Here is a 27,626-nt window from a genome sequence, read left to right as displayed (position 1 = left end):
TATGGGACATATTTTTGAGTAAGTTGTCTACACTCATATTTTTACCGTTGACTGTACATAGAAGCTAAATGCCTACCTATGGTACAACGAATATTTTTTAAATATACTTTCTTGATACATGTAAGTAAACGGAAGCCCAATGTAGTTATGTATACTCAGCTGAGACATTTTTTATCGAAGCCCCCAAATCATCAAGATCAACAATTACCTTTAATTTTGAGTATTTCTTCTCCAAAACCCAACAAAAGGTTGACCCATGCGTTACACATGTCTGTTGCGAATCTTCGTAAGGTACCCATAAAGGATTACCCATACCCTTTGTCCCTCGGGACAATCCGTTTTTTTAAACACCACCTGGTCGATTTTTTGGCAACGTCATGTCTTATAGATAAAGTCAAATGATAAAAAATGTACCCAAAGGGTAGTGGACAGTATAAAATAAGGGTTCATATGTTTTATTGGGCAACTGTTTGATTTGTGGCGAAGAAGATAAGATTTTTAAAATAGTTTTTGTTATTGATTTGGCTTAAAACCAATTTTTTATTCTCATCAAATGTTGCAGCTGTTTTTGCTTAGAAAACAACGTGTCAACCATTTTGAAAATTTCTATTACTGAACATAACAGTAAAACTAAATGACCGTGCGAAAAAAATCTTTTGTTAATTTACATATTCAATACCTCTTAGTTCCGGCTGAATGGCGTAACGAACGTTAGCCAAACATCTAGCATTAATATGGCCCCTCAGCGTTTAAAAAAAATGTCACCCCAGATTTTTTCAACCCTTTTATGCATATCCTGTGTCAGGCCCGTACAGTATTACAAGTCATATTTAAATAATTTATGTTGCAGTCAGTTCGTTAGTGGGTTTGTTTTTGCATCTGCCTGAGGGTAGCCTGGGTCACATCTTTGTTTTTGAACTTTTTACACTTCGATGTCTCATCCATATTGAGCTTTGATTTAAAATAAAAGATGTTATACATGTTTTAGACGTTAATTAATAAATTTTCATCGAATGTAAACTGTTGTGAGATATACTAATATTGAATAATTTTACGGTTTAGACTCACTTGTTTTAAGTCACTCGCGCCCTACCTACCTCCCTCCTACCCTAGACCTAGACTCGCCGAAACATGTCGCGCGAGTGAGTTAAAACAAGTACTTAAGTCTAAACTGTAACATTATTAAAAAAAACAATTTTCAGTTAAAAGTTTTCACTAACTTGGTAAATCTTGGTAGCTTCTAAAAGCTATAACAACATAAGTAGCCCTGAAACTAAAATTGTAAAATTTTGAGCTAATATTTAGTAATAACCTCAATAATAACAAATCAATCTGTGAATGAACTTTGACTTTCTCCGTCAATCGCACTTTGATGTATGTAATTTATGCAGCACTGATTTCAATTATAAAATAAGATGGTAAACAATGGCCAGATGGCACAATTGACACATCGGGAAAGTGAAAGGGATGCCCATTGTATAGATGATTGCCGATTTTCAGCGCAAAGATCATGTCATTCTCGTGACGAAATCATAGGCCGGGCGGACCGCTAGCATCAGTGATAAGTGTGGATTATATTCGAATTGATATTGATTTATTTATAGCTATTAGGAACGTATCACATTTATTGGTACTTCATCTCTCTCGAAGACTTAGGTATATGTGGCAGTATTTAGGAAAAACAATCTTTCAGTAGGTATGTAACCTCAAGGCATCGTGGATGCGTGTGGACACGGGCCATAGTTTAAAGTGTCGAAAATATAAAAAACGTGCAAGTTACATATCTATATAGTTACTTGGATTATGTGGGTTTTATTTTAGATTACCAGATACGCAGCAGAAAAGCTAACTTTACTCACTAAGGTAGGCACTTATTATCCTTACCTAACTAAATAATAAAATTAGTGTATAATTCTATAGCGCTATAAATAAAATTAGCTAAAATTTACCGCTTGTACTGAATGCCAGTTAACGGGCTAATATAGTAAGCTTTTTGTCATTGTTTTTTCTCACCCCTTTAATTTTTTTGTTTTCAGTAGCCCCCATGTTTTTGTCGTAGTTTTTGTAACAATATTGGCCGGATTTTCTCGTCTAGTTTATATTAAATTACCGTTTTTATGACGTAATGAATATGCGGGGATTGTTTAATTTATGCAACTGTGTAACGAAAATGAGCGACTATTATCGTGTTGTTTTTTTTATAAACAAAATGGAAGCTTTTTTTTTATATACGAGTAGGTATCCTTTGAAACTGAAATTGTAGATTGATTTTTAAAGCTTAAATTAAATATGCACAATGATACATAGAATATGGCTCTATACAACAGTCCTAAATATTTTATTACTCAAACTAAATATATACCTACCTACCTAAAATTATGTAGTAAACAGGTTTTATTTATATTATTTCCTTAAATAGGTAACCTCCGCGCTTAAATATATCTATAGTTACACCATTAAAAGTCTGGAGCGATTTTGATAGCCCACGCAATGAAAGTGTTATTTTAATCGTCAAACTTCTATGAAAATATGACACTTGCACTGCGTGGGCTATCAAATCCGCTGCAGACATTTTAATGGTGTAACTATACCTACAACAAATTTATAGTTCGTACCTACCCTAAAAATAAGTGCTTTGATTACTTTTATAATAATTATAGCAGAGTGTAGCGAACTTCAAATACTCGCAATTTTTTTATCTCATCTCATCCCTACATCCACTTCAATCGAAGATTAACAAAGCGCCCAGATGTATCTACCCACAGATCTGCTTTTCAATAGGAATGCGTGAGAAAATTTAAAAAACATACTCGCACATAAAAAACGCACTTATAGAATTATTAAAAACAAGATGTCCCTTGCACAATGCATGCACCTTGGAGATACGCTAAAAAATGTGCATATGTTTTTATAAACAGTACGGGACTCGGGATGTGTGGGTAAAAAAGCGAGGGGTCGATTTGAGCACGCCTTACGGCGGATGTCAAAGATGTTCGGGGCCTTACTTTGGGATATGATTATAAGAGAGATGTTTTTTAATTTTTTTTTATAAAAAAGGAAAAAAAAAAGAGTTTATAATTAAGTATTTTCACAATAGGTAAATATTATAATATTCATCTTTTATACAGCAACCTGTTAATTTATAATATAAATTTACCAACATTATTTATTTATTTTATTATTTATTTTATTGTAAACCACGTGTATGTGAGGTGTGCAATAAAGAGTATTGTATTGTATTGTATTATTGGTAAAACAAAAATGTGTATTTTTTTATAATAAATATTTTGCCATAAAAGTTACACATAAAAAATATTACACAATTATATTTTTTTTTTATAAATAACTATATTTGAATTTGCGCTCATCAAACGTACGAACAGAGACATGTACTTAACTTTTATTTCATTTTACACATACAATTTTAAATAAAAAGTATTATAATCATATATTATTAATCGTAGTTTGAGAACCACTGGTTATTAATACATATCCCTTATAAAGGGCGTTTTTAATAATTTTCCGCCGCGGGATTTTGTTTTCTGAGCTTTTTGTAGCAAGCGGAAGTAAACAGGCAGCTTCCTGTGTTTTATTCTTTAGTGGACCGTTAATTTGAGCTTTCTCTCAGGTACTCATTTTTTAGGAAACTAAGGATTTGTTATGATAATCATGTTATAATCATGTTCTTCTATTAATATAATATTTGATTAGATATTGCCTTGCGTTAAAAAAAAATGTAATTTTAAATTTCGATTTACCGTGTACGAGTATATAAAGTTTTTATCTATTACCATAATTATCCATGACTCCATATGAAAAATGGCAAAACCAGCAAAAAAATATTAACCTTACCTACCTAAAAAACTTAAAAACAAATTGCAGAGCAAATAATCTGTAATTTCACAGCAATACTGCATCATGCTTTGCAAATCAGAATTTCTGAGGACCATTTTGAGGGACGAATGAAAATATTTCTTTAAAAATCATTATTATAATTATATTTAATCAATGTTAAATTTAATAAAACCTGTTATGGAATTTTAAGACGTCTACCTATAGATGACGCTATTCTGACGTATAGATAAAACCCAATTAGGGCCCCGATATAATAAATTACAGTAATATCTCTTTTCCAAAAAATTCTCCCCGTCATATGACATGTCACATATTTACACTTACCGTAACTTCCTGTCCTGGAGTTTTTTGAAACCCAGTTCCCACAGGCAGGCGCGTTTTTTACCGGTTTTTTCATGTAGATTAGAATTAACGGTAACGCATCTCCCCTAAGGATAGTTTAATTTATTTCTTCGGGTGCACAAAAGAGGATGCGGTCTTCTTTTGTTTGTCAATGTCATGGTTTAAAAAAGTAAGGATGTGCCGCTATGGGATGGCGATTTTTTTTTCGCAGAATTAAAACTGCATTGATTCTTCAATCGGGATGATGCAATCATTTATTCGGGCGCTATCGCTGCAATTTCTTTTCGAGACGTAGGTAAGTACGGAATAAAAAAATATAAATAAAAAAAGAATTCTGAGAAAATATTGTAATTAGTGTATTACTACCGACTCGATTAGGAGCTAAATTAAAAAAAGTTAATGCATACCTATGGCCCTCTAAACTACGAGTATAACCTCGTAAGGCCCAACGTCCTATTTTTAGGACTGAGAAATGTAGTCCTTCCGGCCCAAGCAACTATATTAATTTATCAATTAGCGGCCCAGAGTCCTAAAATTAGGTCATTCACTTCTGACACGTACCGATCCTTATAAGACTTCAGCTAATATAAATATGCCAATTACAGATTTTATAGCAAGTAGAAGGTCTGGGCCGCTAGTATAAGTACCTAAAATTAGGCCGTTGGGTAGATATGATAAACGTCCTAAAAATAGCTTGGGCCTTACGAGGTTAAGACGCTTCAATTATCTGCATCTGAACGAATAAACGTAAATCACAAAATATAAAATATTACCCTTTCATTCGTATTCAGGAAGACTTTCCATGAACAGTAACAAAACATTTTTTTGATAAAAAAAATTATCGCCCGTTAAGAGTAAAATTATGCAACGCTAAGTTGCATAAATCAACAGCGTAATTAATTTTTTGCGACAACCGTGTTACGAGACGTTATTTTTGTAAACAATAAGTTCCACAAAAAACAATCCGCACATCAAACCCCAAAGGGTTCTTCAAATTAAACCGTCATTAGAAATTTTCATAAAAAAACGTTAACGTGAGAAAATTAAACCTACCGTTTTTACGTGCAAAAACAGGTTCGAACAATATCGCGACCGTTGCTGATTTGCATGTTCGTTTTTTGAATTTGAAAATTAAAATATTTTTTTACGTTTTTTTTTCAGCCAGGAAGACCCCTGACACCATATAATTAAGAAAAAACTACCACAGGCCTATTCTGGCGGGTCTTTTATACCGGTCAGGTAAAGTGCATAAGTGTTGGATGCAACAATGCACTCCGGATTTCCTCTCTCTAATACGAGTGCCGATCGTCGGCTCACGTGCAGATTTTGAATACGAATCTCACGATTTTCCATGGGCGTGATTGATTTCGGAGATAGCCTTGATATGTTTTTGTCGATCGATTATATTATCCTGCAGAGCCGCTTCCGATAAAGAATACGATGTAAAATTAATTGAGATGATGTCCGGAGGAAAGGAAATCGATACCGATAATTTCAATCATGGGAAATTCTATATCATATCATTTTGAAGTAATGTAATTTAATACTGTCCATGATATCAACCAGGTAGTTTAAGTACTGATTGCTCAGCAAGATTTGCTCTATTGCGCGCGAGCGCGACTCATGCCTAATATGAAGTCGCTCTTGACATATGTATACAGGATGATTTCTGGGTCGTGATCCAGAACCACTTTTTCTGACTCTGTAAATGATCCACATTATCATATGGTAGTATTTGATTAAAAGATAATTACTTTAATTATTCTTATTTTTCAAGTAAAATTAATGTTATACTAAGTAATTATGGTCACCCTATGACTTTTGACATACGCTGTATGGAAAGCGACAAGACGTCACATTGAGTAGGGTCACCAAATTGTATGCAAAAATGTTTTTTCATACTTATCATCTGGAAAATAATCATCATTATTGGTGATAAACAATAATTAACAACATCATTAGGCTCATCTTTGGATTCTGTATGATGTCTGGCTCTCTTGCTCCACGACCCCGAAATCACCCTGTATAGTCGCGCGCGATAAAGCAGGTTATGCTAAGCGATCAGTATGAAATATAGAAACTACTGACTTATAAAATTTTTGACAGGGTAGTGCAAATTCCTATAACTTAAATGACAAGACCAAAAACAACCAATTAGCCAACTAAACGAGTTTCCCGTTTACTGAACATAGGTACCTAGGTATACCATAGGTAGCTAGGTAGGTAGGTAGGTATGAGTTGAGACTAAGTTAGACGTCAATAAATTCGATTTAATACTTTTAAAACAATACAACACTTTTACAACAAACGAAAACCAATACCTACGGCTTAAAAGTAGGCTCATCTCGGTCTAGTTTGTGAGATTTGCTATAGTAAGTAAGAAACGCAAATAAAAATCTCTACCTGAACAACTAACAAATCCCTGCCAAAAGCTTAAACTAGAGCAGTTTCCGAGAGCCCTAAAAATACAATTATGCAATGCAAAATATTTTCGCACTACGAAAATGCATTATTTGCTACCTAATTTAATCTAGCAATAAAAAAATGACAAAGCGCAAGAAAGTCAACAAAGCCACCCGTAAATTATGGCGATTATGCAGCGGCACGGCTTACGTCCTCTTCCTGGCTTTTAGGACCATAAATTTCATTCCTAGCAAGGTGGTCTGACAAATTTGCGGTCGCTACTAACTACTATTTCGTTACTACCCTTTAGAAGACCACAGAGCAACTTCGGTTCAGAAAAAAGTACGAGTCCCTCGCAGCTCGTAAAACGATTACTATTGCATTTTCCTAATCTGTGTCTGTGTTTTAAAACTTTTAAAGCAGCCGCCTGACCAAGGTGACATCGACAAAAAAGGGACAATCGATTTTCGACAAATAATGTTTGAGCGGAAACATTCGTTTGGACACCGAGCCCTTTTTTTGTGGACTCCCGGAGTTTTGTAATTGCCGCATAATTGTTTTGGGACGACACTTATCTTTGTTGTTGTTTTGACTGTCCGCAATTAAACAGTAGTGCGGAGATTTATGGACTCGGTGAGCTGTTGAAGTGGATGCAATGACCACTGTTTTGTTAAGAAGAAAGAGTGATTTAGTGTCCTATTGTCATCTTTTGAATTTACATGTTAACGCTTTTGTAAAATACAAACGTCTTTACTTTCCTTTTTTTTTTCAAAGTAGATCGATATCAAGGCAATTGAATGGTGAAAGTAGTAATGTGAAAATGTGATTACATTTGAAAATACCTATACCCGATTTGATATTTGTTGAACTTGTAACTCCCCAAAGTAAAGTTAAAACTGTTGGTAAAATTGACTAGGTACATTTGTAAAATGGAGTGAATAGGCACCTACTTAGCTTATAGGTAAAATACCACAAATCAGATCTTTTAGAGTTTTTTCATTCAAACTGGCATTGAATTCCTTGACGACCATATAAGATTTTTTGGTGCCGAAACGCATTTTGGTATATCATCATCATCATAACTTAAGAGCTTTTGGTATATATCGAACCTGAATCTATAATTTAATCACGGTACTTAAAAAAAGAACCAAATCAACCGGCCAGGTGATATCACGGTTCAGGAGATACAGCCTGGTGACAAACAGACAGACGGACAGCGGAGTCTTAGTAGTAGGATCCCCTTTTTACCCTTTGGGTACGGAACCTAAAAACAAGCGATTATGTCAAATTGAACGACTAATGCGAATCCGTGATTTCAAACGCCATAATCGTATTTCCATTCGTATTGCATCATATTCTCCTTGCATGATTCAAACCATACGTAGTAACTAAGAATCCGTGTGTTAGAAGGTACCTACTGTACCTATAGGCAGATAGTCGGGTAACGTTTACTAGCAATCTCAGGTAATTATTCGTGATTCGTAAGCCGCGGCCTGACCGCAGCGTCACGGCGGTCATGCTTGGCCGGCCGTCGTGTAGCGGCGGTATGACACGCGTAGATATCAGAGGGCTTACCGCGAATCACGTTCGACGTGTTGCCTCTCCGTCGCACTTGTACCTTCGTACGTTAGTGTGACAGGGAGGCAACATGTTGCCCTCAGGATGGAATCTATTACTGGATGAGATCGGGAGTTCTAGTTGAAAAACAGCTATTCTTGTTACAAGAAAAAAGTGACAAATCAAATAGATGTTTGTATCAATTTATAACGTATATATAGTAGACTCCATAAAAAGCGACAGAATTCAAAAATAACTTGAAAAAGAAAACATGGTTTTCTTGAAATCAATAAAAAAAATGGTTAAAAGGCGTCAAGGGTTTTTTCAGAAGTCAATACAACATTTACTTAATAATATAAATATTTAACTCAGATCAATCTAGTCCCAAGGTAAGCTCAATAAGGCCTGTGTTGTGGGTACTAGACGACGATATATATAATATATAAATACTTATATACATAGAAAACATCCATAACTCAGGAACAAATATTTGTGATAAATACCCAAATAAATGCCCTTACCAGGATTCGAAGCCGGGACCTCCTGCTTCATAGGCAGGGTCACTACCGACTAGGCTAGGAGGTCGTCAAAATATAATAATCATTTAATTAATAATCATTTTTTAATAATAGATATCCTGAAAGAGGAAGAATAGTTTCCAAGCGATATCCTCAAAGTAGTCAACGATAACAGTTAGTATCAACCACATAATATAATGTCTTCAGAGGCCACAAACAAATAATTTAATCTGATATAGCTCCATGGTATTAAAGAAACGGTGACGCTCGGCTTTGTGGTTGGACGTACAATTGTTAAGATACTGTTAGAAACGCCCTTAACATATAATAGTCTACCTCAGTAAGTCTTTAAGTCCTCAGTAAAATACTTAGGCTCGCAGCGCTATGGTATTTACTTAGGTACTCGGTCCGATGATTATAATATATGTATAAATCATTTTCAATTTAAATAGAGCAGCATTTGTTTTGTTACATTAAATTTTCTTTATCTTTAATGGTTCAAATTTTACTAAGTAGTAAATTTTACAAATTTCATCTGTATGGCTGAGCCTCAGTAGGAGGATATAGTAAAATACACTATGAGATATTGGGTACCTACTGAAACTTTAATTAAAGTGTCTTGTAATAACGATTCTTAAGATTCGAACCCTCTGACAGAGATATAGAAGAACCGCCAGACCGCGTAAGCTACCTAATAGGGTTCCGATCATAAATATTTTTTCAGCAGAAACACAAAACGTAACAAAACGTTCCATGTCCATCAATCATCACTAACTATTTTTAAGTAAAAATTGAATTTTTGACCGGAAACACCAGGTCAGCGCGAATCATATAATCGTAACCTACGCAAGCTCTTATTCTCTTCATGTATTCCGAACATTATGAAAAACTCGTCCATTTAATTAATTTCGCATATTACTGTACCGGAGAATCCGTTACTACAATAGTTTCCCCATTTACCCGCACTTCATCACGGCCCACCACAACACTTGACATCAATTACAGAACCAAGGCATCGCTCTAAAACAAAACGACGTAAGTGCCACGTCTTTTATACACAGTTGTAGCGTTTCGTTATTAGCAGGCACACGAAGGTGTTCTCACGAAGGGAAACCAACCGCAGTATGCGAGTACGTTTCGTTTCAGATTTGGTATTGCACGTCTGGACATGATAGCTGATAGTTGACCGCAAGTCGCCGCATAACAGCGAATGCTTTCAATTGTTTGGCTTTCGTTGCTTGGCAAAGAATTCCTCGGTTACCGAACGGGTGTTCTGTTGGATAATAAGAAAAAGTTTTGAAGTGTTTTTGGCACAATCGTCTATGGTCATATACATGTACATCAATTAAGTTTATTTACATTTCTCCCTGTGGACGTACCCAAAGTAAGCCTAATTTTTGATTGAACCTTTATCAACATGAAAAGTACATACTCCTTTTCTTTTATTAATCTCAGTGACTAAACCATAAGGCACTCACATGGACACAAGTCATTAACTAATTGTCCACAGGAGAGTTAATAGGGTTTAAAATCCATGATCATTAGAATGGAACAATTAAAGGAAAGGTTTTTAATCTATGAAATAGTTGTAAATAGAAAACTTAAGCAAAAGATTACTAGAAGATAAAAATAAAAGGATATAAACTGAATATAGTAGAAATTAATATGAATAAAAGGCTTAAAATATTTCACAATAATCTGATGCAAAATAAGTAGATAACAATCTCCGTGAGTTTATTTTACAAAATCTGTTAATAGTAAATATTAAGCACATTTTTAGCAAGTAAATAGTATAAATGTACGTTTAAATAGGTACCTAACTACTTTAAATAAAGCTACACGGTATGGTAATCATGTATAATTGTGTCGTAATCGTAATGTTACCAGAATAAAACTCTAGATTGCGTGTGGTCCAAAGGTGACGGCGTGAAATAATATTTGATCAGGTATTTGCTGAGACTGGAAACTCCCAGTCGAAGGAAGAGAGAGGAAAAGAAATAGCGATGAAAGTGATGTAATTAAAACTAAGTATGAGCAAATATTTTTTGTTGTTTTTGCTCCATTCCTACGTTGTTTATGGTTAGCGTTAACTGGCAGTAGGCTATAAATCTGTGGTAGAGTTTGGCCTACATTATACTGAATGCATAGAATATGGCATTGCGTTTTGTGGCAAGTTTTCGGAAGAAGTATAATGCTTTGTCTTTATAGGGATTCTTCTAAAGAGACAATCGTCAAGATATGGTACAGAAAAGAAACCGGTGAAAATTGATATTAATATTAATTGAAATAAAATTTTACAGCATTACAGCTAAGGGGCGCCAATGCGCCGTAAAATTGAAGTTCAGAGGACGCCTCGCCACAAACCAGACCCGCTACCCGCTACCTCCTAAACCTCTATAATATAGAGGTATATAAAGTCTATATACCCAAGACGGAGATGAATTTACGAGCGGGCTTTCCAGTCGTCGCGGTCACCGAATCCTTAACCAAATACTCGCTGATAACATTCTGATTACATAGTCCGATGATATCACGACGGAGATTGTTTTCTGCGACTGTCATTTGTTTAACACAAGTCACTCTTGTGTCGCGTGAAATGACCGCTGACGGGAAAGGACAAATGTTGCATGGGTATAAATTTCTAGAGGAAAAATAAATGCCTAAGGCGATCACCTAATTGAAAATCAAATTTCAAATTCGAAATATGTAATTTTCTGTAAAATATTACTCTTAAATGTTCAGCATGTTAAATGTGTTGTATTTATCGTTAAAATGTTGTTATATATTTTTTTGTACTTGGGAAAAAAAACACAATCCATTTTGACTCATATAGGCATAATAATTTTAATTAATAGGTTGTATGAGTTTATGTAAAATTTATAACATTTACAGATATAGGTACCTAAACAGTCTCAATTCATTCATTTATGCAGACTTTACACAGATTTGGTATTTATATTGTCATTGTATAACAAATATGTACTCAAAAAAACTCATAAATACTGTCAAACCTACTTTGTAACATGGTTATCTACCCAACGTTAAGAAGTCTCGCTCCAATGACCAGTCCGACAGATTCGACAGAGTCATAAAACGGAATAACGCATGTGACAGAACAACCATTGTTCAATGAAAAATAGGTCAATTCTTCAAGATTATACCATTCAACTACTCACTAAGTACTCACAAAAGCATCTAAAAGTGCAAAAATCCACGAACGCATCATTACATTCGCGTTAAATTTGCAAAAAATTTAACGTAGGTGGTCTCGATTTTACGGCGCGAAATAATGAGAGCACCTATGTGTTCTATTCTATTATAATAATAGAGTCGTTTCTTATCCTAAAGTTAAAACGGCTTATGTCCTGCGCAAGTTTTGAGGCATTTTCATAGAAACGCCTGATGCGTTGCGTGATCCGTAGTAAACGAGTCATAATGTTCTGAGTTATTTCAAGCGCATGACTGCCTCATCGAACCAGTGCATGTGAGACATGCCCTAGCATAAGTCACATTGAGGCTTTGCTCCAGTAACCCTTGCTCGAGCCCTACTTAGGAAATACATTTTTGATTTTTTCATTTTACCGTAGACCAAGACTACTTGTTCGACAGAGGTGAGTGCATGCTCATTAAGAGGAGTTCCATAATTGGTTTTCGTAAATACAAAATTTTTATACCGGGTTGTCTTCTAAAAAGTTAGAAATATTATGACCAGTATGTATTTCTATGTTAGTTTCTTTTTCATGACGGGTACAACACTACACCCAAGTAAGATGCATGCGAGTTGTGTCCTTTAGATCCGCGTCAGGATAATAATGGTGGCCGCCTGTTCGCCGGTGGTCGGATTATGTAGCAAAGCCGCGGATTAGACCACATCGACACGTGTTGCCTTTTGCTCTGGAGTGGCTTTAAGGCCTTTAGGCAGTTGTTTGCATCATTGTGCTTGCGTAGATAACGCAATAGTTTTTTTTACGTGTTAAATAATTCACATCGACGTTCTGTGTAAAGTTACATTTGAAAAAATCGTATGATTGATGAAATGATTTTACGTGATTTTGCATTTTTTTATATGACCACGATCTTCTATACAATCTGCAACAACACTACTATATTTAACAAGTCGGGTAAGTACGAGTATATGACATACATCTACGCTTGCCTGAAACTATAGAGTGGGCATAAAGTCTAGACTCGAAAAGAAACCAACCTAAGGTCCCGTACCTAATAATTCGTCTAAAAGTTTTGCATTTAAATTTAATTTAAAGAATTAAACTTATCGACTACTTAATAAATTATTGTGAGGCAGGAGGTGAAATTAGTTAATAATTTTTAATTTTTCTACCCAAAATGACTTATTATTGCCGTAAGTATCTGGATATATACATAGGTACACACAAAAGACACGACCGACGTACAGGTAACTCCTTATTAATTTGTCCAATTAGTAAAGTACGCAATGACAAGGGGCGTGCCTTCGAGTGATATAGCCATACGTATCCAATACAGTTAATAAGCAGTTAACATTATTTGAGGCCTGTCACGAGCCGCTCGCCGTGTGCCAGATGCATGCGTAATGCGCCACTAATGTAGATGGGTCAATTTCTGAACACGATTTTTTTTCTGTCCATGATGAAAATCGCGGGTTAGCATCAGATAATACTTACCATTTTTTTTTTACATAAAGAAGCCACACTTTCACACCGGGTTACACATGAATTCACTGATTAATTGGTTTTTAGAGTACACTTAAAAATACCTAAAGGCTCAAATTACTACTCCCGTGCCCTGTCCGGAATCTACTTTTGAGCATAATGAAAAATCCTATGAAAAATTCTACATTAGTATCACTAATTTAGTGTCAAATACTTAAAATATATGATATTTACTATCACTGAGCACATACACTATTAACTTCATTGTGGTAAATAACTCGTGATCGAAGTTTAAATTTTGTCCGAGCGCGCGAGTAAAATTTCGTCGGCAAAACTCAAAGGCCTCTGACAACCAATGTATGTATCTGAACCGCCTCGTGTCCCGCCTCACCTGTACTGGCAGTATTCGGCTCTTTCTCAAAGCAAGCGGATGTAAGTCAAGCCGCGGCGTGTTCGAGCAAATCGCATAAGTATTTCGGAATCCGGGTGGGCGACAATTTTTTTCTAATTTCGATGCCCCTTATAAATTTTATTTCCCACATAGCTTTTCAATAACAATTGTCATATTTAGGAACCCTTTATGTATCTTTATGTAAGCGATAACATAACAGTTTGGTTAAACACGATTTAAATTTTTGGCGAATTTTTTTATTACGAATTCTAATTTCCGTGCCCTAATTCCCATAGAATATTTACCTAAAACAGCTGATTAAGTGGCACGGGAATTAGAAAGTATTACATTTATTGTCAACAAATTTTTAATTGGGGGCACTGTAAGTTAATTGGCAATGTTTACGTCATATTATTATGACATATAAATATATATATATATATATATATGGCATATATGGCATTGAATATATATTATATGTAATAATAATATGACGTATATCTTTCTATTTTACATTTAAGGAAATCTCAAAGAATGCACAAAAATCTATGAACGGTTTTTTAGTATAAGTACTATAGTACATACTTACAGGGTGGACCCGAATAACCCGGACAATTTTAATACGTAAGGTAAGGTGGGGTAAGACGACACTGGGGTAAGACTATCACTTGTATGGAATCCTCGTAATGTTAGTCTTGCGCCACCTTACCTTATTCATTGATCATATTATAACATTAAAATATTATATAAACATATTTGGAATTATTACATATTATAATACCCGTACCTAAGGTTACATGAAACAAAATGAATGAAATTTACAATGGTTTTTTTTGTAAATTTGACAGCTGACAGCGTAAGCCGTATAAAGTTTAAATATCTGGGAGACCGAGCTTTGCTCGGAAAACATATACCTACATAAAAACTCAAAAATGCGCGTTTTCCCAGAGACACCTAGCTAGATCGATTTTTCATCCCAGAAAACGCCCATATATGATCAAATTTCATCGAAATCGTTAGAGCTGTTTCCGAGATCCCCGAAATATATACAAGAATTGCTCGTTTAATAGATTAGTTGTTATAAATTAGCTTTTCTAATAGGTACAAGAAAAACTAAATATATCCTATTCTTACTATATTATAAATGCGAAAGTATCTCTGTCTGTCTGTCTGTTATCTTGTCACGCTTAAGCCGCTGAAACAATATCATCATGATAATACATATTTGGCATGGAGATAGTTTGAGGCCTGAAGAAGGACAAAGGATCTCGGGGCACGGCAGTGCCGCGGCCAAGTCGAGCAAAACAAAGTGGCACGGCCGTACCATCAAATCTCAATAACATTCTATCTAAATAACATTTAATTTGAGCATGTAGTCTAAGAATTAATACACTTTAAAATCCCTTAGTTTTGTCACTGGCACAATCACTCTCAATCAATATTATTTTAAGGTACTTCTAGCATACCCACAAGTTCCAAATTAGAAACGTAATTAGGTTTTAGCTTTTTAAGCCAATAAAAATCTAATAATACTGCAATATTAGTCACGTTCTAAAGATAACTGCATAATTAAGTTTGTAATCCTATAGAAATATATGCGATAACAACGTTACCTTTTAGTTCTTATAATTAGTAGGGAAAGTAAAGGTACACTACGATGGACGATGTGAGTATGAATAAAGATGTATTATGATATGTATAAACATAGTATCAGTATGGTATGGGTATGATTACCCGGAAAGAAGGACAGCCTACAAAAAGAGATGGGATCCTATCAAAAAGAATTCATGTAAAAAGATGCAAATCTCGCAACGCAGTTCTTCTACTCTACTACAAAAAAGTTTTGGGATGTAATGAGAAACCAAGTCGGTTATTTTAGTCAGTGCCAGGGGGTATTGTTTTAGCAAGTATTGTTTAGGAAGATTATGATATTTTTGAGAAATTACATGACCAACCTACACTTTGAAGATTTTCCCGCAGGGCAGGGACACCCCGTATACCTATGTGTAAAGTAAGGCGGGGTAAGACTAACTTAGTTTATTTTGATCAGGGCAAGACTAACAGTATGAGGATTCCATACAAGTGATAGTCTTACCCCGGTGATAGTCTTACCCCACCTTACCTCATATGTGTTCAAACAATTTTTTTGGGTTATTAATTTATGAAGGCAGCATATTCGATTTCTTCAGATTAACTTACACAATAACATCTTCTCAATGTGCCCCTATTTATTTCTTAGTATCATTTCCTATAAGACCATATACCAGATCATACACCTTGTACCTATCTACATGCAGATACATAATGACACTTTTTAATTAATAGTTTTGTATGTAAAGGCGGACAAGTTTACGAAACTACTCAAAGTATTGTTTTGAAATATGTACATTTTACTAAGAAAGAGAGATTAGTTACCATTAAAATAAAGGAAAGGATTATTCAAATACGTAGTTTTTAGTGTAACATACTTTCGTAGATTTGTCGTTCGGAACTAAAATTAAAGAAGGTAAATATGTCCGATGCCACTTCAGTGTGGTTGCAGTATATTATTGTAGATTAAAATATACATAAATAATAGTTTTAAGTACCAAAATAAGTTAAGAAAACAATTCCCGTGCCGTGTTCTAATTTCCGTCCTAGTAAAATCTAATTTCCATGGACACACTAATTCCCGTGCCCTGACCAAAATTTTAAATTTAAATAACTTTTATAGTTTTATGAATATTTTTATCCCATAAGAAAATTAATATTTATTATATTTTTTATCAAATTCTCAGCATATTTTTTTTTGTGTAATGTTGGTATTTCAAAATTCCATGGGAATTAGACAAAAATGCTCGTTTGGTGAAATTGACCCAGATCCTTTTGTAAACTGTACATACTGAAAATACTTTAGTGGTATAGCCTCACTTCCTACGGCATACCTTTTTGTCATTAGTTTATTCACCATCTGACATAGGTATTCAAATAAGGAATATCGGATTTACTTTCAGTATTTATCACGCCAAATTGCAAGTGGAACGTAATATGTATACCTAGGTAGGTATGTATTTAAATTTTGAATATGCCTCCGTCAAAAATTGCGATATAAAATCAGTCGCAATGACTGGGCGTATTTCAAACTGTTATCTATATTGTAATAGCTTTTATTACTTCTTGCGTTTTTTTATTTACTCTAGAAAGAACTTAGATTAACAGTACTCGTAAACAGTGAACGCCATTTGCTAAATACCATGTTAATCCTTTGATAAAACGGTAATCATCGTAATTTTGTCTACCGATTTTCAATTGTTGAAACACGTTATTTCAAAAGCTCTTAGCTTACTTTTAATGTAGTCTTGATCAATTATTGTCAAGGCATAATTTTGTAACCAAATAGTTACCTAGTGTACCTACTCCTAATAAAGTCATTATAAAGCAAAGCATAGGTACCAACCGTCCTGGTGTTTCGGCATTCGTTGTGATGTTAATGCAAGTGTTGCACTCACCGCAGCCTAATTGCGTCCATCCTAACTGGCGACAGAGTAAGGCAGGTTACACAAATGACGATGTCTATAATTTCTGACTGGGTGTAGTGCTTATACAAACTTTTTACAAGCGACGTTACCAGTGCCCTGTTCATCAAAGGCTTGTAACTTGTAATACAAGTGGAAGTCCCTTTCTAACAAAAGCTATCAAAAAGGGACTTCCACTTGTATTACAAGTTACAAGCTTTTGATAAACAGGGCACAGGGCTCGGAACCGGTATTTTTATAAAACCCCGAAATAGACTAATATTTTGAATTATTTTATGATCTTTACGTAAGAAATAGAAATAGAAATAGTTTATTCGTGGCATAAAAAATAGGTAACAGACAAAAGAGAATAATAAAAAGAGGAACAAAAATATAAAAAATTACACTTAACATTTCAACACATATCATTACATAACAGAACAAGTAAATAGCCACGAAATGGTTAGACTATCATATATTTGGCTAACGACTTTGTATTATACATATAAGATTGTCCAATTAAAAATGAAATAATAAACCAAAAAAGAACTTATTAATACCGGTATTTTTGTGTGGAGCAAATACCGGTTTCCGACCTCTGGACGTTACACTAAAACACCCCCTGGTGCTCTCTGCTACAATTACGTATGTACTTACCTACTACAAAAAATGATAAATACTATGCAATGATAAAAGTCGGTATAGTAATATTAATATAGTAACTAATATAAAGACGCAAAGTAGAAGTAATTATGTACATAGACACGAAAATTTAATGCTAGGAGATACAAGTCAAATTCTGTTGAAACCAAAAAATGGAAGAAATGGTATATAGGGAGATAGTCTGAAGCCCGCGGATAGACATAGGATACTTTTTAGCAAGCGTCCAACATTCCACGCAGACGCAGGCAGTCGCGAGTACCTAATACCAAAAATGTAACTAAGGGTCGGTTGCACCAAACTGTTCGTATCGTTAAAGAGTTATGGAAAGTTTCATAGTAAGGCGCCGGGGTGCGCCGGCCGACGTTGATCAGTCTGTCAAATGTGGTTGGTGCAACTGACACTTAATATTTCAGTTCAACTGTGTAGAACCAACTTTAGCTGGTGTTCGTGCCTGGACACAGAAATGAAATTAAAACCTAAACTGCGGAGACAGGCGAGGCAATCTGCGGGAGATTGCGCTTGTGAAACTGCCTAATGACCCGGCTTCACAGATCACATGTCTAGATGGACCTTATAGGACTCCCAGACACAAGAAATTGACGCTTTCATAACTAATTTAGTACGATATCGAGGTTAAATTAAATGGAGTAAGTATAAAGAAGATTGAGCTTAACTAAAACGACTTTGGCGACGTATAAAGGATGACTCACGTTAGACCGGGCCGTGTCCGGGCCGGAGCTTCCGGCACATCGTTTTCTATGGAAAGCATCACGTGATCGCCCGTCATGTCATAGACAAGTAAGCGCCGGAAGCTCCGGCCCGGACACGGCCCGGTCTAACGTGAATCATCCCTAATTATCACCCAAAATGATCTAAGATACTCCCGGTGACGCTATATTAAGATAGTCAAGTCCAAGTAAATGGGACAGTGGTAGAAAGAAGAAGAAAATCAACGTAAATGGAGTGTAAGCTGTTGTAACATGTCACATTATTTACAACTGAATTTTTGCACGTATTATTTTGAAAGTAACCTCCTATAATTATGTAGCCATTGATGCTCTATCCTCGTAAAGCCCACGTTCCTACCCCTAGTACTAATTCTTTCAAAGAAATTTAACCCATTTTCAATCGGAACAGAGTTGCATTTTTGTTTAGTTTGATTTCATAAAAAAAAATGAACCATAATTACTTCCCTATGAATTAAAAAAAATTCTATGGTGCACCTTAGTGCTTTATAAAGCGAAATCTGTCGGAGGTTAGTCTACGACCTGGCTCATTTCGCGTTGGGTCACCAGTGTGGTCAAACTCGGCTGATGATACTCTTTGCTTTGACTGATGATTGCGAATTTGTAGCACGATGTTATCACCCTAAACGTTCAATTTTAATACGATAATTTCTCATTAGACTTTTTTTCAAGAAAGGATAAAGGATGACTCACGTTAGACCGGGCCGTGTCCGGGCCGGAGCTTCCGGCGCATCGTTTTCTATGGAAAGCATTGCGTGTTCGCCTGTCATGACATAGAAAAGTAAGCGCCGGAAACTCCGGCCCGGCCATGACCCGGTCTAACGTGAGTCATCCTTAACTCAGGCGAGAGTTGTCCGTGTCCGGCGCGATGCGCCCGGCACTTCAGTTTACTATAAAAAGCATTATGTGATCACCGATCTCAAATCAAATCATAAACCAAATCAAATCATGGGATTAGTTGTCAAGCGGACCCCAGGCTCTCATGGGCCGTGGCGAAATGCCGGGATAACGCGAGGAAGAAGATGTGATCACCGATCTCCCGTCAGAGAAAATGAAGTGTCGAAAGTCTCGGCTCGGACCTGAACCGTTCTATCGTGACTTATCCTTTATCAAATAAATGGTTTATAGGTTAAGTAACGTTAATGGGAGTAATAATTTAATTTCACCTAGGTTTCCTGTAAGAAAATTTTCCTCTGTGAAATTGTAAATAAATAAGTTATCCAATATTTTCTTCACAATTTCTCCTTCTTGTCCAATATTTTCTGTCAATGATTACTGGATACAGGCAATATCAGTTGCCACAATTGCCTGCCTGCTTACAGAATAATTAATATTTTTATGACAATAAATGTAATCATATAAGTTGCTTAGCAATTTGTTTACCTGCGTTTATGTATTTTGAATTATATTTGTTTTTACACACAGTCGCACATGCCAATATCCTAATCATATTTTAATTTAATAGTATGTATTTACATGTAATACAAATGACCATCTTAGCTTTAAATCAATAAACATTATAAACATATCAAACTCGTACGAAAATACGACTATGATTTCTATTAGGCATTTCCTCATTACAGCCGTGATACATGGCAGTGGGACAATGGCGCAGCGGCCCGTGAACCAACGCGTATTGATGATCCAACGACGATTAGTTTCCATCTGTTGTCGTCCCCCAGGAAATTTAATCAAATCTGACTGTGCTAACTTAATATTTTTCACATTTGATAGAAGTTTTTATTTTATTTGAACGAGACTAAATGACGGGAAAGGTTCTCTTAACAGTGGCGCAGCAATGGTGGTGGCGCTGGTAGTAGCTCTTTCTGATTATACGAGTAAATATAGGGAAAAAAAGTAAAGCATTTGACCACAATATCTTGTAATGATAATTGATGACGAGATCGAAGATAGAGCATCCTTACTAGACATAACTATTTACTAAAAGGCGCCTACTTACATTCCAATTTTTTAAATCCATATTGCAATGTAGTGTCGGGAAATAATTTTCAGGAAGTAAATTTTACACCTTGACTGTCATTTGCCATGAACATAAAATGACATTAAATATATTATTGTAATACAAAGAAACCCTCTCGCGCATGAGAGGAGGCCTGTGCTCAGCAGTGGGACGTATATAGGCTGAAATGATGATGATGATGAATACCTTTGTATGCGAGTAGAACTTTTGCGAGTGTAAACTCTAGTTACTCTTTCAACTTAGCAGACTAGTATCTCCAGAGTTCACTCCATCATAAAAAGTTGTTAAAATAATGTGTAGAAATAAGAAAAGTTTCATATATTATTTTTCATTCATAGTTATTTAAAAATCATCACACTACAGTTACGCTTACAAAAGAAACATGCAGCTGATGCAGCAATTCATCATCATCATCATCTCAGCCATAAGACGTCCACTGCTGAACATAGGCCTCCCCCTTATGGGGGGTGAATGCCATAATCGCCACGCTTGGCAAGCGGGTTGGCGATCGCAGTCGAGTACACCAAATTTGAGGGACGCTGCAGCAATTAGGTAGGTATATTTAGGTACCTAGTTAAAGCTGTAAACTATTAAAGCCGGACGTAAGTAGACTGTAAAGTAAACAAAGAACTGCAGATTTATCGTATTTTTTATTAATACATACTTATTGGTTTTTATGTTTTTTGCCCTACCTCGCCCGCATCACATACTTTCGGGTCAGACTCAAAAGAAAGGTAAACCGCCCACAAATAATTCGGCTACCGTACAGCGTTTAACGTGATTAATATTTTTTATCTACTTTAATTTATTATTCCTCCTATTAAAAATTACTCCCTAATCTTTAAGGATATGGTAATAAAGTCGAAAATCGAAGGACAGCGATTGTCCGACCCGCAAAAGTAAAATTTGTTTAGATTTCAAAAGTCCTTTCAATGCGGTAAACGAACCGCGAAGAATTCTTAATTCTTGTAACAACAAAGTCGTATGTGCCTTAAGTCTCCGAAACCACGTGTGACTTTATGCTCCTCAAATTCTAGAGGTCCAAACCTAGCACCCGTGTTTGTCTAGCGGACACAGCCGCGAAATAAAATTCTTTAGCGAATCTCGGGCAAATAATGGCATTAAATTTTGGCTACCTCCGAATAACAGTGTTAAATTTCGTGCAACCATCTCGAAAATGATGGATCTGCTGGCGGTTTCTTTGTATTTTTTTGACGCTGTCAAAAAAATCCAGTAGCTCTTATAATATTTGGCTATATCAAATTTATGCAAATATTAGTTTTGTTCAATTTCAAAAATTACGCTAAGCATTGGTTCAAAGCACGTTTCCTTTTGTCCACAAACGATGCCGCACCCATCATGCCACGAGGTTTGGTGCGGTAATGGTGGACAAAAACTTTCATTTTTCGCAGACACTTCTATTTTATTAGTCTATTTTACTCTGCAAATGAGACGATGTGTTCAGTGTGGTACCTGCTGGAAGTGTTACATTTTTCTGCTACCTATCGCATTATTTAACCTTACAATGTAGATTGCAATTCATTTAAGACATCCGGTACAGTTTTTATCAAGAAAGACTGCATGTTTTTCTAAATAAGACATTTTAACGCATTGTTATCAATTATCATTTCATCTATTTGGTTTTCCCGCTACAGTATTTTTAACTTTTGTTTGTAATAGCTAGCCTATAGATAGCAAAATACATATACATACTATAAATATTAAAGTGTTCCATTCAATCCATCCCCTCTAATAGCCACTGTTATTCAAAGTATCATCCTATTTTAGTTTTTCTCATAATCTTTAACAATCCCATTTCTTATATTGGTTTTTCAATTACCATATTTATGAACAACTTTTGGATCATTACACCAGATTGTTGCTTGAAGTATGGACTCTTGATTTTTCTCACAATATTCACGCCGCAATATCGTAAGGTTATCGTAAAATATCGTTAGACCAAAAATCGGCTTAGTAGCATTTCAGAAATATTGAAATAGTGGCGTAATTGAAAATCTGGTGGAATAATTTCGTACTTAGCCTGTAATATCCAGCTAGCTACAGCTGTAAGCATTCGGCCCACTCCCCGCTAAAAAGCGACTGTTATTCAAATCGTCAGGGTCAGTGGGGTCCCGGGTAATGACGCTCGTGCACACGACGTTGGCCGTTCGATATATTATGACACATTAGCGGCCTGCGTTGTCAGCGCAATTTACAATTAGCCACGGGACCAGGTAGGGGTGGGAGTGTCGATACTTGTGAGTCGATCTAAATAGAAAAACACTCCTTACCTTCAGTAGAACAACAATTATTTATTGGTCGACGAACGCTGTAATTTATTCGAGAACAAGATTGACAATTTGAAACAAGCACAACTGGCAAAAGAAATAATCCTTGCATATTAAAACGAAGAATTTGTTTTCCAAAATGGACCAAAATAGAATAAAGTCATCGAATAGTTGAGCATAATAGTTAAAAGACCTCTCTTGGAATGGTGAAAAGTTAAGATTGTAGGTATGTAGCACTGTTAGCATCGCTATTGATAATGCGGCAAAAATAATTTTTTATTGTTCAGTTGAACAAGTTTCAGTTAGGATGCAGTTGATCTCTGTGTCAGCCCTTATAAGGTGTAGGTATATTCAAAACAGAACTGTGATATCGATGGTATCTAAGCCATATTTCCGACTAATTTTCATACATAGCCCCATAACAGCGCATCTCTATCCCGCGTGTGGCATCCAAAGGGATCATTATGTAATCTCAACTCCGCGACCGTTCTGGGAACCGCTGTACGGCGCAGATCGTGGTCTTTTTACGGAATTAACAAGGTAAATGTAGGAAATCGATATGGTGATCCACAGGAAGGTGAAATACGTACGGAATATGGGGGCAGAAGGTGATAACATCGATGAGTTAGACTGCTTCGTGAACCAAGTTTGATCACGACCACTAAAAATGTACACAATAATAAAAACTTATGAGGTGTTTTTGAATTTGACCAGACATAAGCATATAGGTACAGTAACATATTTTTTTATTTGGTTGCAATAAATCTACTTATAATGTACATAGAAATATTAATAATTATAATATTATTTTACCCTTAACCAACACTAAGTCAGACAGTTAGAAGTGAACTAATGGCGCCCATCTTACTTATTTCTCATTCAGTCCAAGGACAGAAGGAAGTCCAAGGAAGATAGTTAATAATAATATCTTAGATTTCAGATGAAGATAATATACGAGTATGTGACATTCAGATAACAACCGCAGTGGTACTGCTGCGGCGGCGCTGACGTAGGCGCAGTCACTGTCATTTTCGTTATAAAATCAGTGGTGGTTGTAGCTAATTTACTGCCGCGATTAGATCGTTCAATCTTAGTCAGTATAGTCACTAGCCGAACTGCACGCTTGTTTGCCGCCATCGTGCAAATCCACATTTCAGTTGACTGAACTGTCGCAGGACCGGTATTTTTATCAGTAAATTAATTACCGGTCGCACATCGGTTACCGGTTGCGGTATCTGTATCATTAGCTCACATTGGTGTCGCCTTTTCATTCCGCTGGCCTTTATCTTATCTAAAGAGGACGTGCGGGCGGTATATAGGGTGCTTTATTGTTAGCAACTGTAACAAAAAGCTACAAGCTAATTTCGACTTTATTGCAAGCACTTAAAATTCATTTAGTTAAATGTAGGGCGATAACTTCTTCAACTGTTTTCTTTAGTTATGCGTTAGATTTTAAATCGTAAAGTGTAAACATTAAGGTTGCTTTTAGGTTGTCAGCTATAGGTTTTTCCTGTAGTTTTTCTACGTGAACGGTGTTGAACGACAATGGGACACTTGTTCGTTGATAGGTATGTAAATAAGTAGATGGATGACTGGTCACCGAACACTCTGTTTGCAGTCAAAGATAACGAAAATGTTGCGTTTTTAATAGGACCTTTTTAAAGGACTCACCTCAATAATTCTCAGTCTTTCTATTTTTTTACTGCTTACATTAGTAGACTTTTTTTTACTTTGTTTTCATTTTACTCAATTATGAGTTATGTGTTATTTTTTTTAAATCATTTATTTACATACAATATATATACAGTGGTACTACTAAACGAAATTAATAACTAGCTTAAATCTAAAATAGGCCCCTGAGGCATTGTACCAAGGATGCTGGCAGCATTTCCCCGCTGTATCGCAATGTTGATACGTTGTGCGAGGTAGCCGCCAGCTCTTCGGTCACCAGTTACGTCGACCAGATGCTTCGCGATTTCTGCGAACAACTTATGCGCGCTGGAACTCCATGGACCTAGAGTTTCAACTCCAAGTTATGTGTTATTTTATATTGCCGAATGCGACATTGCTTCTTTGCTAATGAAATCAAGTAGGTATATGTAAATGTATCAAGTTTTATTCATATGTATTTATAAGCTACTTTTACATAAGTATTTACCGTTTGTACAGGAGATAACCGTTAAGTTTGACATTTGGCATAAATTGTAATTATGTTGATCAAAATTTCATCAAACCGAAAGCATAGCAAGTAAATAAAATAACTTGGAAACTTCAGGTCAATCAGAAGTATTCAGAAGTGTCAAAATGAATTGAGAGATTGCATTAAGAGTTAACCAAATCCAAAATAAATTGATTCACGGCCGAAGTCAAAAACTTCGAAGTGTGATGGACAGTCCTTGTTTAACCCAGAAAATTTTGGTGTCACTACGGTTTTATATTACAATTGTTTACATTTACAATATGAATTTAAAATATATGAAAATAAAACACATCTTCCTTAAACGGCAGATGATGACATCTCACCTTTTACCACTGAACCGCAGAATTATGCGTATTCTGATTCAATTGAACAAGTTGGTGTATTTGTCGAAAATAATCGACTTTCCAATATAAGGTAGGTACGTAATTTATAAATTTTATAATGTTTCGTAGTAATACAAGAATCTCTAAACTATTTGTATCGGTACTATTCGTCTTGGTTAAAACGTCTGCGTCCAAATACAATAATTTATCCAGAAATTCTGCAAATACAAGTTTTTATATTTCTTATCTTCACAAAATATCTTTCATGCATAGAGTCTTGAGAGGTACCTAGCTTAGTTCAGTTTCGTTAAATAACTACCTTTTTATAATAACGCGACTTGGATGATTATTTTTTTCGTTAAATAACTGCCTTTTTATTTAATAACGTATTTTGTATGATTATTTTACTTCTAACAACCATTACTAGCAAAATAAAACGATGATCGAATCGCCGCTACGCGTTCGTCGCTAAGCGATCACAAATAAACGTTCGGGGTGGATACCGTGGGTCCCGTCGGTACCATGCGCTGACCGTCGTGTGCCCTAGCGACCTTTCACCCTATTGGGACGAGGCCACCATGGAGTCGACCTGCTTCTGTTATTCTACTATTATTTAATGCTCTTGTCACTTACTGTCATTATAGCAGAACGTCTAGACGACGAAGTATGTCTTATTACTTCTTTTGCTGTGCCACATTTAGAACAGATGGAGATGGAACGACTACGAATTTTATTCTTCTTCTTTGTCGTCACACTCTTGTCAGAGTGGTTGTGGTCATCTTATCAGGGCCGACGACTTTTATTATACGACGAAATATCAGTTAGGTACACATTACGCATTTCTAAGATTTATATAAGTAAGTATTTTGTATCAAAGATTTAGTACCTATGAGGTAAAAACATTAGAGCGCGTTTGTTCTAGCAAATATTAACTGCTAAGGAAAATGATTAGTACAGGTTTGGAAATGTCAAAAAAAACATTGTACATCTTTAAAAGTAAGTACTAATGATATTGGCCTCAAAGTAATAAACAAGGAAACAGATTTCTAACATCAAACAAACCTAAATTATGAATCATTTGGCTGACAATAATAATCAAAAAGACGACAAGATCCACTCCACAGCTTTTCCGACGACAATCGCCGTTCAATATGAACTGTCGCAGATTACCATTGATAGATGGTTCCAGGAGCAAAAAATCATGAATAATAATTACTCAGTTTTATGGCAAAATCACGGTTGACTGCTAATGGTCCACCTCTGCCTTCTTTATACAGAAGAGCGTATCTGCCTTGCCTCGCTTAGTAAATAGGGGCCCTTTTGTGCAATAAGGGCAGTACTGACCGTGGGGGTTTTATTGCATTTTTTCGATAAACGATTAACATTCTGGCCTACGATTTCCGACAGACAAAGGGACACATAAATTACGTATGATAAATACAATTTTTCCGCTGCCCGTGCCGAATTAATGTTGATATTGTTTTGGGAAAGTTTTTCTGTTGTATGGTGCAATATCGAGCATAGCTAATCGTTGTAGCAGTAAAGTGATACTACTAGTATCGTGATAAGATTGATTTTACATTTAAATACAGAAGCAAATAGCTGACTAGCCAGTAAGTATAAGTACTTCTGTTTGGTTAAAACTAAACTCATTTTCATGCTCAAATTATTCTTTATTCAGAATGTATAGTAAGAATGTTCTTATTTTAACGCCGAATTACATCATAATTTAACCAGACTTCGGTAAACATCGTCACATTAAGATCATTTCAATGAGAAACGTTAAATCGTACACACATTGCGCAATCAAAGTTTATTACTACAAAAGACTTTGCAATCGCAACAATTCAATACAAAACAGGCGTAAGTCCTTTTATTGTAATTTTTATTTTTTAAATATAAAATAAGACTCATTTTGTGTGTACAAACAAGTAATAAAAATATCTTATGTTTTATTTATGGTCGCTTAAGATGTTTCGGTTTCAAAATGTGGAAATAAACATAAAGGCAGTATAAATGCCGTGATATGGTGACAAACACGAGAATGGCTCAAGATAAATACGTTATCTGTGCTGTAATCAGAACGGACACAGGTCTTCGGGTTTATACTGTATTTGAATAAACATAATTAATGTTTCTCGGCGTAATGGGGTAAGTCGAAATTTAAAATTTTAGAGAAGATTAGGTTTTTAATATCGTTACCATTAGTAGGTGAT

The sequence above is a fragment of the Cydia fagiglandana genome, chromosome 15 (assembly GCF_963556715.1).
Source record: "Cydia fagiglandana chromosome 15, ilCydFagi1.1, whole genome shotgun sequence".
NCBI classification, from domain to species: Eukaryota; Metazoa; Arthropoda; class Insecta; order Lepidoptera; family Tortricidae; genus Cydia; species Cydia fagiglandana.
Note: the sequence above shows the minus strand (reverse complement) of the source record.